The sequence below is a fragment of the Geospiza fortis genome, unplaced genomic scaffold, assembly GCF_000277835.1.
Source record: "Geospiza fortis unplaced genomic scaffold, GeoFor_1.0 scaffold166, whole genome shotgun sequence".
Taxonomy (NCBI): domain Eukaryota; kingdom Metazoa; phylum Chordata; class Aves; order Passeriformes; family Thraupidae; genus Geospiza; species Geospiza fortis.
In genome coordinates, this window is record NW_005054310.1 from 6,568,865 (window position 1) to 6,584,565 (window position 15,701).

Sequence of the window (15,701 nt, forward strand, 5' to 3'; positions counted from 1 at the left end):
GAGTCCCGGCAGCGGTCCCGGGATGGCCTCGGGTCCCCGAACCCCGCCGTACGGGTCGGTGATGTCGGAAGCGAGAGGGTTTCTGGTCGGTCTTAAGAATAAACTGTTTGTTTTAATAAAAAGTGTCTTTGCCCCTTCCTCAGGGAGGGCTTCTGTCATGGGTGGGTGTTGTGTCCCTTGTTCCGTCTTCAGCCTGTGAGTCAAAGACAAAAAGACTGGGACCATTTACTTTTAGGTATGCCCGTCGAATTATGTCTTTGATTTACAGGTTAGTTCCGTGGTAGCATGTGGAGTCCTGAGGCAGGACATTTGGGTTTGGTTGCTGCCGTGTTGGATAGCTGGCTCTCCTGCTGGGAACAACAATTCTCCGAGTATTCAAAAAGAGGAGGTTCTGATTGCTGTGTGGAAGGAGTCTTGTTCCCTTGCATTGGAGGTGGAGGTCTTTTGCAGAACTGCTGCCCTTCTGACTAGTAAATCCTGTCCCTAATGGGAAGTTCATCACAAACATATGACATCATGAAAATAGTTGCTGAAATAAGCGCAAGGTGTTTCAGCTGTGAAAAGCGAGCTTTTGAGGCTTTACTCTCAGTAAATACATCATTACTAAGATCTGTGGTCATATTTCTTTATGTCACAAATCTGTGTAGCAGAGGAATCACAGAAATAGGATGTATGACAGTTGTCAAAATATATCAGATGCGTTTACAGATGAGGGAACTTTAGAAAGGGTCTAATCTGGCTGTGTCAGAAACTGGAAAGATTTTCTCATTTTATTCTGCATAAAGGTTGTGTCATGAGCTGTAACATGCGGACTTGTCTTTATTCAGAGTAAACAATAAGTGGTGGTTTTGCTCTGATGGGTTTAATGTCAGAATACTGATTTGTTAACAGTTCTTGTTTATTCCTGTTTCTGTTTAACTAACTCTTTCATCTTTATTATAAGGGCGAATAGATTTATACGTTAATAGTCTTACCACTGATACTTTTCTTTATTGCATTTCAATTGTGTAAGAAAAAAAATCTCTGCTCTGCCTAAAGTAAATTATTGCCTTCTGAAGTATGTTGCATTGTATAGTGCTTAAGTTTTAGCTAATAATTTAACAGGATTCCAGTCACTGGAACTTTTGTGATTTAGACTTGGAAAAATATTAAATGGTCAAAATATTTAATCAGTATTGAGTTTAATAGTTCTTGAGTATGAAGAATAGATGAAATAAAGCTTTCAAGCTAGACAGAAAAACGGCTAGTGCAGTAATGAAATGAAGGTGCGTCTTTAGCTAATGTAGGAGTTTAGTGTGGCATTGAGTAAAAGGCAATTACAAATACAGTTAAATTCTGGTTCAGAGCCAGTTATGCTAACATCCCCCTCTTCTGTTTCTAGAAAATATTTCCATTCAGTTAGTCTGCAGAACGTTTTATGTACATTGTGCTATCAGAAGACTTTGTGAATGTAAATACTGTTGTTTTAAACTAACAGTGTAGCTGATAGCTTTCTATGATTTAGATATGGAGTAATACTGAATGTGAAATATTTAGTAATATAAATTGTATTTATGTTGCATATACAAGTATGCCTTTATATAGGATATAAAATATCCATCCCAAATGTTTGTGTATATGGGATAAGAATACTCATACAGAATATAAGAATAAGAAACATTTAAATGCTTGTGTATTTTCTTTGATTTTATGTTCCTGTAATCTGATTGTTTTAATCAGTGTTTTGTTCCTGTGAGAGAAGCTAGTCTTTATTCAACCCTATGAACACTGGTAGGACTGACTAGTAGCAATTTTCCTGTGTAACAACACAGACCTGCTAAGTTAATTTGGTGCCGAAGTTTTTTGGTGGTGATCACTTGTGAACCAAACTACAAAATGAAAATAAAACAACCCATCCAAACCAGAAAAGTACCCTACAACCACAAACCAAACAAGATCTCAAAAAAGAAGTGAGCAGGTAAGTAATGCCAGTTTATCCTTGTGACTCCTGCTGACTTTCCCCTTCAGGGAAGGCTCTCCTGCTGGCTTTATTATATCCACAGTCCATACCCCCCTTTTCTCTCATAGTAAACAGGTAATGTGCAGCTTTAATTTCAAGTCTAGTTGTAGCAACAGATTTCAGCTGGAAAAAAAGTCAGCTCTGGAGGTGCTGGGAAAACTGGGAGGGCAAAGATTTCCTTGTGATGAGCTATGAGTGGTTTGTACCAGAATTTTTTCCCCCAGGCTTTTCCCCCTCAAATGTTACAGGCTTTCTTGAGAGCTCTGTGTCTTCTGGAAGGAAGGGAAGGAAGAAGGGTTGTGGGCACAAGGATGTGAGGCTTGGAAGGTTGGTAGGTTGTGGGCACAAGGATGTGAGGCTTGAGGGGTGGGTGGATTTGTTAGAGAGGATGTGGGGGCTGTATCCTCAAGGCACTGCAGCACAGAAGGTTCACTGGGTACTGACACTTTTCTCACTCCGAACCAATACAGCATTGCTTTGGGGAGCACTTCAAGGCTGTTGTATTTCCCTTGATGCCCAGTTCATCTTGGGAGTCAGGAACTGGATGGCAGTGCTGCCACACTGCAGTAAATGCCACAGGATGTTCTGGTGCAAGAAATAAACATAAAAACTATCCAAGGAGCTGCATTGTTTTGATGTGAGGAGCTCTCGGGATATTGCAAATGGTGATAACCTTGTGCAGAGCTACTGAGTTTGCTCCAAGTGGGATTATTTTAGTGTGTTGGTATCCTTGTTTGTCCCTTCCAGGCTTCAGAGTCCCCCTTCTATCTTGAATATCTACTGCAGAAAGTCCTTAGCGCAGCCTGTGGTCGTTGTTCCTACAAGTCATGCGCTGAAATGGAGGTTATCCAAAAACTCGATAAAATCAGAATTTTGCTAATGGAAATTGGCCAGTCTTGCTGAAATGAAGTAGCAGAGATGTGGTCAATGTTGTTGGCTCACCTTGGCAACAATTGATACTCTGAGTAAAGGAGAATAACCTGGGATAATGTTTCAGTCATCAGAGTGTGTATTTGCATGTAGAGTTTAATGTTTGTGAGAGTGCTTTGTGGTGGAGAAGATTCTCTTCTGAGGGGTGGCAATCAGTGGTATTTCAACAAGTATTTTTAGATGTCTTGACTGTGGAAATTATGTGGGATACTTACGTCAACTTAAAAAAAATCATATTGTGCTTGTTTTCAGTGACTAAAACCATATTTGAGATATGAAGTGGAGAGCTCCTTTTCTGTGTGTACTGCAGCACAGCTCCTGGTATTCTGCTGCCTGCTCTGTAATCGAGCAGTACTCTGCAGTGGCTGTGCTGCTTCTGGCTTTCACTGCCACAATTATCACAAGAAGTCCTCTCCTTTAGAGGAAAGAAATTGTGCTCTGTGTTAGGTAAAAGATTTGTAATGTATAACTGATGCAGTATACCTGTCATTTCAAAAATGACATGTGAAGATGTGCTAGTGTAAGACAATGCCTTTAAAATTCAGGGTCCACTTCCCTCCTCCCCAGTCTTCTGCCTAAGATGTAAATCAGATCTTGTTGTAAACCACCTAAAACACTTTCTGGGGGGACATATTCATAAATACTTTAAGAAGAAAAATGTTACTGGAATGAATTTTGTTCAATATGCTTTCCAATCAAGTTAAATGAAGGTGTTTAATGGAACTCCTGCTTCAACTTCATAGCTGATCAAGTTTGCCAGGAGTACAGGAAATACTATTTCTGCATCTTGTATGCTCTACACTATGGGACTGCTTGAGTTCCCTTAATGTACACACATGTTAATTTTAGAAATTAAAGCATCTAAGTATGCTTTGGTCTTGATTTTATTTTTTAAGTATTATTCATTCCACTGTTGTTTTTCCTCTGTTAAATAGACCAGTTAGGTCAAGGAAGAAGGAAATACTGAATTTTTATTTTCTGCTTTTCTCTCCATGTTCACACTTGACAGGGAAATCAGGTGAACTTCAAGGAAACATTTTAAAGGAAGCAGTAGGAAACATTTTAAACCCCAGGACTCAAGGATAAAAAAATGCACAGGTATTTTGTGAATCCTGCCTCAAATACAAAACTAGCATGGTCTCATGGAAGATGTGCTGACAACAAGCATCTATCCCTGAGGTTACTACTGCATGAGCTTGTCTGCTCATCTTAAACTGGAAGAGAATCAGTTTCTCAGATAAGGGAAAGACATGTTACTGAATTTAATCATGTTATTGTGGGTTAGCAATTTGCATCTGATCATATGAGGCCACTTCACAGTGGATATGCTTCATGCTCTTGCCAGGTACATGTTAAAAATCAGCTTATTTTCAACTGAAGGCTGAGGGTGACTGTTTGTATTTCAATCTTTCACCTAGTAAGGCAAGAGGAATCTTTTTCTTCTTGAGCTTACACGGGTTCTTGGAAACTGAAGAGAGCTGTAGACCTAGGATTAGAAACCTTGTAGAGGCTTTCTGTCTGTCTTTATCTCATGTGTGTCACATGCCTCCTGAAAAGTTAAAGTATAACCTGGATGGTACAAAACTTTTCTGAGGAGAGTATGTGTTCACAGTGGCAGCCCTAAGAATCAGGACTGGGTGTTGGGGATGAATGTTTGGAGACAGACACGTGGAAGATCATCTTTTACCCCAGGAAAGGCATTGCCTAGACTCAGTGTGGTGTGCAGATATCTAATACGTGAACAGTTGGGACATTTGGTCAGTTGTGGTATGCAAAGTGCACTGTAGTTGCTTACATTTAAGGTGAAGAAGTGATAAGGACAGAAATGGAAGGGAATGTCAGTTTCAGCTGCTGACACAAGAGGCTGTCTTGACCAGCTTCATTCCTCTCCTCCAGAACCATCTGAAACAACCACTAAATCTCAGATTGGAAAACACTAATACTAGGAGAGAGATTAATAACAAAATACTGGTTACAAACTGCATATATTTTGTTCTTATCGGCACTTCTGTGTCTTTTCACCTCAGTCTTGATTGAACTGTGTCTTGGACATTGGTCTTTCTCCATTTGCTAAACTGAATGTTGGTGAAGACTATTTGCCAGGTGGAATAAGATGATCCTCTAGAGCTGGTTTTCAGCAGCATGCAAAGGGCACAGGCACTGACAGCCGTGTCAGTTTTTTCATTCTTTCTCTTAAAACCAGCTGGGATGAGGAAGATTCTAACACAAGGATGGAAAAGAGGCAACAATTGCTCCCTAGTGCCCTTTTAACATGAAAGGAACTGAGAATGGGCAAAACTCCTCTACATCTCTTGTGATCTGCATAGCCAAGTTAACAGCCTTTTATGAGCTGTGATATTAAAAGAAGGTGTTAAATCTTGTGGGATCTTCATGAAGGTATGGTCTTCACTGGTAGCTGAGAGATGATCATCCCCTGTGTCTGGGTCATAACCAGGGGTTTTTCCCCTCTTGTAGAAAGAAAGTATGAGATAAGTGCAAATAAATGATTTCTGTTTTTTGCAGAGGCAGAAGCAGTTTTTGTTCATGTCTGTCCGAAATGCAGTTAGATTTGTCAGCAGTGAGTGATTGCAGCAAATACTCCAGCTTGCCTCAAAGAATCGCAACATGTAGAATTTGAAGCAGTAACAATTTTTGCCACTGACAGGCGCAAGTTTCTTTTTTGTGGGTGTCTGGGAGCTAAAAAGGATATAAACTCTAAACGACAAGTTTTTGATCAGAGTTTCTTGTACACGGAAACATTAGAGACACATAACTGGAAATACAGAAGCTAGAGTTTTACATCCTTCAGCAATTTACATGTAGACAACTTCTCTTGAATCTTGGTGCATAATTATATCCCTACTGTGGATTGTTTTTCTATTATTCAAGATTATCTGAGCTGCCACAGCTCGAGGTTCTCCCTAAAGAGCTGTGAAGACCATGTTGCTCTGCAGTGGTTGCAGGAAGTAAGGCTTGATGCTCCGCATTCTCCCCACTGCTTGTATCTGAGTCCTCTTTAGTCATTCTAATGCTTTTGAGAAAAGATGTACCGAGTGAGCAGGTATCTGTAAGAGTCTGGTGATTGTGGCTGTGAAATTTGGATGTGTTTCAATGTTTTATCTAAATGTTTTGAATTTATGCACATTGAAATGTCAAGAGCACCATCCATCCTGACATATGGAAAAACAGACTAATGAGATGTGTCAGCATCCTGTATGGATGGGGACAGGGTGATCACCTGCTCAGTGTTTCATTTGGGCAAGATAAGTGAGACCCTGCAAAATCAGGGTAAAATAGTAACATTTATGTCAGATACAAGTAATCTTGATTATTGTATCACCCTACTGGTTGGTTTGTTTGTTTTTTTCCACTGTTCCTCTTTCTGCTGGCATAGACTATGCTGGGTGGCTGGGGAGGACAAACTCACAAACTCTTCTGGCATGTCCTCAGGTATGGCCAGCTTTTTATGGTTCTGAATGATATTGATGATCTAATGTCAGGGTTTTTTTCAAAGTCATTATCAGTGCAATTTCTGTGTGTCACTGGTCCTGCATCACAGATTAGAAGCAATGTTCTTTGCTTAATGTTGAAATAGTTTAGTGACAACATATAAGTAGAAAAGACAGCTAAGCAAGGGGTGACAGTTTTGGTACCAATATATATTCCACAAGGAATTTTGTTGTCTTTTCTCTTTGGAAATCACCACAGGAATTGAGAATGCCTGGCATGACTGACTCAATCTTCATCTTTTTTGTGCCCTAATTTCTTGTTATTAGTAAAAATCACCACTGGGAAGATTCTGCTACTTTTAAGGAAAACTGCAGAGAGTATTTTAAGAGTTTCACCATCTTCTTTACACACTGGAATCCCACAGATATTTAGGGAGTTCCACAGTTTCCTCATGCAAGTTTAAATCTTCTCTCAAAAGAAGAGAAATTATTCCCTGAAATATAAAGAGAGAGATGTAATGATGGCAGTTAAAAGTTACTGTCTGTGAAACTTACCAGATTTTGGGTTTTTTTTACCAGTGGGGTGAGACTGAAGTTTACACACCACTGTTTTGTGGGCTAGTAATTTCATGTTGTGTAACTGAATACAAACATTTCCTTATTAAGATATAGTGTTTTGAATGTTGTAAAGTATTGCCAGAATGTGTCTTCTCAGTAATTGTCTTTCCTAGGAAGGTAGGAGAATTTAAAATAACTATTTTTGTTTACTAAGCCACTCAATGTAGTTAGCACGTTCTTTCTGAAGCAGTTTCCCAGTAGGTGAATGTACAGTGGGGCATGGTCTCTGTCCCACACTGCAGTGTGTGAAATAAAACCAAGGCATTTACATTTAATCAGCAAAATGAAGAGGAACATATCGGTGCCTGGTGCATAAGTGAACCAGACCTTGTTTTGTTTCTGTGGATATCAGTTGGTGACACAGAAGTAATGCCAGCTTTTCTACAATTGCCTGACATGGAGACAGGTGTTCTGCAGTCCAGCACTTGTTTGTCAGTTTAGCAGCTTCTACAGTGGGACAGTATTCATAAGAACAATTTTTGTAGGTAAAAAAATAAGAGCAATAGCTGCCACTTTTGGGGGGGCTATAATAACAGGTGACCTGACACCAAATTCAGCAGTCAAAAATATCTTTGTGGTAAATATGTTCTGTACAGGCAGGAAGAAACAAGGTTATAGGAAATTGTTATTGGGATAGAAATAACTTGTGGAGTATTTGAATTATATTAGTATTTTTTTAATTTGGATTATTGTCTCTGTGGACCAGATACTAAATCCCTTGTATTTCTGTTGCAAAGAGCAGCTTCCTCTGATTCTGTCTTTCACCTTGATTACTAGTTCCCCTTTCTTAAAGGTGAGGAACAACCCAGTGCTGACAGGTGCTGCCTCTCACCTAAGAAGTTTTATTGGCCTCTGAGCAAAGCCAGGATGGTTCCAAGAAGTGAGTTGTATCAAGCTCCCTGCTATGCTTTCTTGAAATCTCTTTAAAGCACTGGTAACTGGCAGGATTTTGTCATCACTTGTACCCATGCTTCTCATGACAGGGTTGAGACCTGAGTTTGAGAGGAGGCAGGGAGGCAGTTGTGGAATAAGAATAAACACATTGTTTTAATACTCTGACAAAAGTTTAATCGCAGTGGCATTTTCAGTGAAGTATTTAGTTGTTTTTGTGTTAGGAATGGATTTACAAAACACCTGGGCAGGAAGTAGAGTGGTAGTCACAGAGCAAATACTCTGGGGAGTAAAATTCGCTGCCTGGTAAATGGATGTAGTTCTGCTGGATTCTGAAGGTTAATTCACTTGTGACAGCAAATTTACTGAGCCCTTGTACCTGTTAGTGGAAGCTGTTTCTTAGTCCAGGTTCTCTTCTGAAAAGTCAGAGAAGACTGTTGCCAAAAATACATTGCCTCCTTCATGTATATTTGCCAGTTTTATTCTTCTGTATTTTTACATTTTCTAGATCATATTTGTAAATGCCACAATGTTATTGAATGCACTGAGAAATTTTGAGCCTGAGCCTTTTTTAAACACCTTATATATTTAATACAGCTTCCAAATTCATGAGGAATATACCTGTAATTTACTTTGATTTTTTTAAGTCTAATATTAAACTTTCCCAAACCAAATGATATACCCAATATGTGGGCTTTAAATTAACTGTGTTGTTAAAGATTCTATGTGCATCATGATTTGAAGAACCAAAGAAATGTCTTCTCTCTTACAGAAATGTTTTGAAATTGCAATTTGTAGTCTTTTAACTTCACCTCTTACTAGGACTGTTTGCAAAATGTTCAGGAGCCAGATAAACCTGCAGGATTTTCATGTCAAAAGTGAAGCAGTTAATCAAATGCTTTCAGCTGGGGTGTGGGCAGCTCTATGGACAGGGGAGAGAAAGAATGAAATGGACAATACATAAGGATAATTCAGTATCTTTATACTTGTAGCTTTTGTGAGTCAATAACTCAATTCAGGGATGTCAGTAGTAGTGAAAACCTTGGCCCTCAAGCACAAAGTATTAAAACGTGGCTGATGATTTTATTTATTCATCTTTACTTATTGACAGAACACATCTTGTGACTTAAGTTTCTTATTATCTTGATTTCAGCATTATAGGGCTTTAGTATTCCCAAGCTTTCCTGACAAAAATGATGCACTAACTCGAGCTTTTCTTATGGTCTCTCTTTTTTCCTGTGTCTTTGCATTAATCCTAAAGTTTTGAAGCTTCCTATCTGCATTAGGTGTTTCTTTCACATGTCCACAGATTTAGGCATGCACTGGTGCCTGTATTTATGTATTGGTTCAAAAACCAAACCAAAAAGATTAAGAATACTATATTGTAGTAGTTCCTCATTCTGTTTCGATACATTTCTGATACATTCGCTGCTCTTTGTTCAAATATTTAATGTAAACTGATTTTTGCTTTTCACAATACTTTAATATGAAAAGGGCTTTAATTTTCAGATAATTTGCCCTCTGCCAGTAAAGATATATTTTTCAAACCAAAGAAAGAAGATTCAGCTGCTGGCTATGTATTCTATTTTCTGCTTTCATCAAAGATCAGGGTAGTAGGTAAGTAGTGCCTTAAGCCATGTTCCTATACATGTTTCTTTTTCATGAAGTGATTGAAGTAATTTTAAAAAACACAATCTCTAAGAATTTTATGATGTCTTCCTCAGGTTTAAATATAGGAAGCATCTGTGTAGGTGAGTTATGGAGTCCCCTGTCATTTGAAAAACTAGTCTTGAATATTTTTTCTTTGCCGCCTTATAATAAACATCTGGCTAGTTTTTCCTTATCCTCCTTTTCCATCACTTTTTTTTTCTGATCTTACCAGGGTTGGTGGTATTTTTTTTTCTGACTCCTTTTTGTAACTAGGCATATTTAGTTCCTCTTTAACTCCCAAGAAAGAAGTCAGCATAAAAATTAAAAATAACTTGATTGGCATGTTCATTGAAAATGAACAACTGTCTGGTGTTTAGGCTGCTACTTTGAAGAAAAGTAGCCTTTAACTGATTTGTTTCAAGTGTTGCTTATTATTTCCTTAATGGTAGTTGCCTGAAATAATTGCATAAAATGTCTTTTTTAACTTGTATGGTTTTGCTTTCAGTTATTAAAATGAAAATTCAGTTTGTTTATATGAAACTTCCAAATGTTCTAATTGACAAAATATTTTACGCAGTTATGTGAATGCATTGTAATTTTTTGGGAAGCTGATGCTCAATTATAAAGTGTTTCCTACATAATTGAGATACTGAGGGTTGTAGTTACACACATTTATGGATTTACAAGGTTAAAGGTAAGTATTTTCATGATATTTAAGAGTATGTCTTTTGTTGTATGCCATGCTGGTAAAATAAAATACACAGGGAGCAGCACTGGGGTTGTTTTTGTGACAGTGTCCTTTAAATAGAACAATTTTTAGCCTAATATAATGAATCTGTGTTTTTAAGTTCAAACACATAAATTATCATATTGGCATGTGGATTCCAGTTAATAATCGATAGCACACTAAGGATTAAAAGAAAAACAAAAACTTGTCATGAATTGACAATATGTCCAGAAGATCTGTCTGTCAGCAGAAGGTGCATGTGAAAGGCTTGAGCCAGCAAACTGTCCTGCATGGAATCCATAATCCAGCGAAGTATTTAAAAATATTCATGTTTTTCTGGACCAGAACACGACAGTAGTGTCAGGTAGACTCTAGCGGAATGAATGGGTGATGTGCCTGGTCCCAGTTCATTTGATGCTTATCTGAAAAAGTTGTCTAAGTAAAAGGTCAAGGTCACTGAAACCTTTGCTGCTTAAGTGTACAGATAGAATCATAGAATGATTTGGGTTGGAAGAGACCTTAAAGGTCAGCTTGTTTGATACCCTGTGCCCTGGGAAGGGATACCTCCTACTAGACCAGGTTGCTCAGAGCCCCATGCAACCTGGTCTTTAACAGTGCCAGGGGTAGGGCAGCCACAGCTTCTCTGGGCAACCTGCTCCAGTACCTCACCACCCTTTCAGCAAAGAACTCCTTCCTAATATCTAATTGAAACCTACTGTCTTTCAGTTTGAAGCCATTCCTCCTTGTCTTGTCACTGCAGTTCCTGATGGAGAGAGAGAATCCCTCTCTGGCTTCCTTGTAGACCTCACCTAGATACTGGAAGGCTGCTCTGGGCTCTCCACACAGCCTTCTCCAGGCTGAGCAGTCCCAACTCTCCCAGCCTGGCATCAGAGGAGAGGTGCTCCAGTCCCCTTGCCAACTTTGTGGCCCTCTGGACTTGCTCTGGCAGTTCCCTGTTCTTACGTCAAGGGCACCAGAAGTGTACCCAGCACTCCAGGTGGGATCTCAGGAGGGCAGAGGGGCAGAATCACCTCCCTTGACCTGCTGGCCATACTCCTTTTGATGCAGATATGGAGAATGAATAATCCATCTGAAGTCAGTGTGCTTAAACTTAAGCCTATGATTTCTATGTTTAAGTGAATCAAAGGGTAATTCTAAAAAGAAACTATTTACTTTCTTTAATTAAAGGGTGTTCTCATGATACACACTAAAATCGGTTTTGGGAGGTAAGAGAAAGCCAGTATAAAGGATTTAAAATACTGTAATTTTTTTCCCTGTGTTTTTATTAAAATGTTGGGGTTTTTTTAAAATTCTCTGGGCTTTTTTTTTCCCCAGAGAACATGTAAAATATGTTTTTATTTGGTGGTATTTCTCTGCTTATTCCTTGTTGGAAGAGAAGTTAAATGTGTTTGAGTGCAGGGTGTTTGACATTCTTTTTTTCTGGTGGAAAAACTTCTTTTGTGGTCATTGAAAGATGTTGTATCGTGAATGTAAGTAATGTGCAAAAAATGTGTACTCAGAGCTGGCAGTTTTATCACCAGAAGTGGCACATACCATTTACCCAGACAGGTCTGAGATCCCACTTTGTTTTCAGAGTTACCTGATTTATTACCACAAAGAGGCTAATAATTCTATATCACAGTAGAAGGAACAGTCTTTGTCAAAGTGGAAATATTGAGAGAGTTGGGTTTTTTACATTTTTTTTCAAATTTACAGTTGGGTTTTCTACATTTTTTTTCAAATTTTTCTTTCATGTGGAGTCTAAAACCCATGAACTTTTCCCTACTGCATGTTTGACTGTAATAGCACTGAAAGCATAAGTTGTCACTGTACAAAATAGGGTAGCATCTTGGTTGAAGTCAGTAAGAATTTTTGGTTGAATTTGTTGAAAGTAGGATAGCTGAGCTGTTGCCAGTTGGGAAAGCTGCAAATGTGGGTTAGTTTTTTTTTTTTTGAAAGCTGGAGTATAGCATTGGATGGAATGACAGGATCACCTGTTGAGAAAGAGAGATTAAACACTCTGGGGCTGTTGCTGTGAGTTGGCATTGAAAGGAGGAAAACTAGTGCTGCTATTTTTGTGCCTTGTTCCTTAATTCCCAGGTAGTTTAAAATACATATACTTCTGGATATTCCTTTCTACTTTGATTTTGTATTCCAGTCTTTCCGTTTTTCTGAACTGCTGATGTCAGTACTTTGAAAATGCTTTGACACCCAGAAGGTGTTAATGAAATTAAGTAATAATAGAAACATTAGAATTTCCAAAGAAACTTTAAAATGCTCCCAGACAAGTCTAAATGTCTTCTGCTTTGTTGATCAGAAAAGAGGACTTTGAGTTCATTAGTTTGTTTCATCTTCAGCAGTGGTTTAAAACCTTAAGCCTCCCTTCTTTAAAACAAGGTTGGTATTATTTTGTGAGGAAAAAAATAGGGCAAATGTGTGGTTGTTGCAAGGTCATGGTAAAGATGTGCTTTGCAGTACCTCTCATGTCCTGTTCTTCAGTCAGTGAAACACTAGTCTCTAGTCTTTCCCAGATGAAGGAATTGTAAAGATTTCTCTGTAACAGTTGGTTAGAAAATACAAATAGAAGAAAAGAGGCACCTTTTTTTTTCCAGGCAGCAAACTACACTTGTGTGAGTACAGTATGTAGGAGAGATTGTAAATCCACATGCTCACCCTTAAAAGCAAGATCCACTGTCAAGTGGATCATCCATGAAGTAAGCAGAATAATAATAAAAAAGCTGAATGAACCCAAGCTTATTCTTTAGTACGACATTACCATAAAACTTTTCTATTGCTCTATAGCTTTCCACTCAGTTAAAAAATTAAATATATTCTCTGTTAACATACAATACTCATATGTCTTTAAATAGACTTGAGTACTGCTATGGTAAAGAACATTGGTGTGTAAGTCATTAAACGTAATGGATTTTTACTTGTTTACGCTACTTTCCTGTTCTGCTGGTGCATCACAGTGTGTTTATTGAAGATTTCCTTGAGAAAAAGTCTTAAGGGAACATAATTTGAACATACCTGTTTAATCAGGGGAGAGAGGGGCTTTATTTTTGTAATGAAAATGTCATCTTTCCCCTTGAACTGAGGTGCTGCATAAAAGGTAGACAAGAATAAAAGCACTTTTGCTTGTTTGATCTTCCAAGGGCAAGTTTATGATCTGCCATTGCACAGTTTGGGAGCTGATAATCTATGAGCCCAGTTGCACAGAAGAGAGGAAGCAATTTTTTCCTTTGCATGTAAAACCAAGGATTTACATTTAATCTTGTGAAAAATCTTCTCTGCCGATACTAAGCTGTGAATACCAAGGTGCCTAAGTATGTACAGAAGAATTGTACCAAGTTAGAGTTGGCAGTGCTAGGTTTATGGATGGACTTAATTGTCTTGAGGGTCTTTTCCAACCTGAATGATTGTATGATTCTAAGTTCATCTCTAAGAGACTGATTTAGCTATTAATCTTCATTATTCCTCCTGATGTCCCACTAATTTGGGCTGTGCTGGAGGCAGCTTTGGTCTCAGACACCTTTAGGTTTTCCTTCTGCTTTACTGAACTTCTAGAGTTGTCTTTTTGATGGTGATGGGCTTAAATACCTCAGCTGCTTCCCCCATGCTGTGTAACATAGCATTTGCCATTTGTTTTCTGTCTGACTGAGCAGGTGCTGTTCTCTTTCCCCACAACCACCCTTTGGCTTCCCCTGAGCTGTGAACATCATCTGGTATAGCAGAGAGCTGTAAATAGTTTTTGCATTAGATTCTGCATTCAGATGTCAGCATCATGTTCTGCTTCTTTCTGAAACTGAGTTTGCAGTGCAATTTTATGTAATTCATCCTTTTTGTGATATTTCAGGGTTGCAGTGAATTAAGGCAGTTATGGGAAGAATTTGAATCTTCAAGGCAAAATACAGGTGCACTGAAAAAAACCTATAGACAAACAGGTAGAATATATTGCTATGGAAACCTTATTAATTTGGCAGTGATAGGAATGCCAGATTGATTACTGCTTCTTCATAAGATGTTTTATTAAAAAAGAAAAAAGTAAAAATCACAAAATCTTATTCAGCAAGTAGGGACAGTGCTATGGTGTTCAAAGATGTGAACTAATATTTACCCACTCAAGGACATACTAACAAAATGTCACTTTTATTAGAGAACAGCTTAAAGGTCTAGTGGTTCCTTCATCTCCTTTGCATACAGTATAGACTGTAAGCATAATTTGAGATTCAGAATATGATTTGTTTGAAAAAGCATTTCTTATTTTTATTCATTGAAAGTCAAATTAGGATATATAAACTAAGGAACGAGCAAAAAAATAATGGGGTGAAATTGTTTGAAACTGTTTTAATTATTCTCATGTCATTCCACAAATATTTTAATTTCTTTTATGGTGAAGTGTTTAATGAACATAAACAAAATGATGTTTAATATTTTATTTAGTTATATTAAAATGAGCTATTTCTTAAAAGGAAAACCGAGAAATTGTTTTCTGGCAATCCACATAACCTTGCCTAAGCCTGTAGTTTATCTAATATTTTCGTTTTCCATTTTCTCTATTAGCCTTGCTGTCTTCATGTTATTGTATTGTGGTATTTTTGTATGGTTTCATAATATTTCATTGTTTGTTTCCTTTAACAATCTTCAGCTTTTGCAATGCTTTTTTTTTTTTTTTTTTTACTTTTGATTGATTTTTGTTATAATAGAGAGAAAAGGGTTGGGGAAATAATGTTCAAACAGGAACACTGTTTTTTGTGATCATTGTGTCCCTGTCCTTTGTCACTGCTGCCCATGTTCTTTGTGGTAGAGGCCTGCTGCAGCTGGCCTGCACATTGCTTGTCTCTCCTTTGTGCCTGTGTCATTGGTCACTTTTCTGAATCTGGAAGACTGGAGCCCAACACCAAGGTCCAGATCTGGATGTTCCTGTACTACAGCCTTGAAAGTCCAGAAATCCATCCTTCTCCCTGCTTTTAGAGCTACTGTTGTCCTTTGAGGGGAGCTCATCACTGGATTATCCATTGGTCCTCTACTATTGGGTTACCCTTTATTCATTTTCCTCAGATACCCTGACATTGCTCACAGACTGCTCATCTCTTCATTATCATTAGAAGTCTGTACTGATTATGCAAGAATGATTAATGTCGTCAGTTATCCCTGTTTCATTTTGGGTGTCAGTGTTTTTCTGTTTTGTTTCCTTTTTCAAAGATCTTATCTTCCTAGTTTAAACACATTCCTAGTCCTTCCTGGTCCAGTTAATTGATGGAAGAAAATCTAGCAGGAATCATAGAGTTAAGAAAAGTCAGAACTCATCCATTGACATTTCTTTGAACCCAGTTAAACCACTGATAAGGTTGATAATTTTTTTTTTTAACTGAGTTGAATATACCTGCTTATGTGTACATTGCTGATGTAAGATTTTTCTGATTGTTTAGGCTAA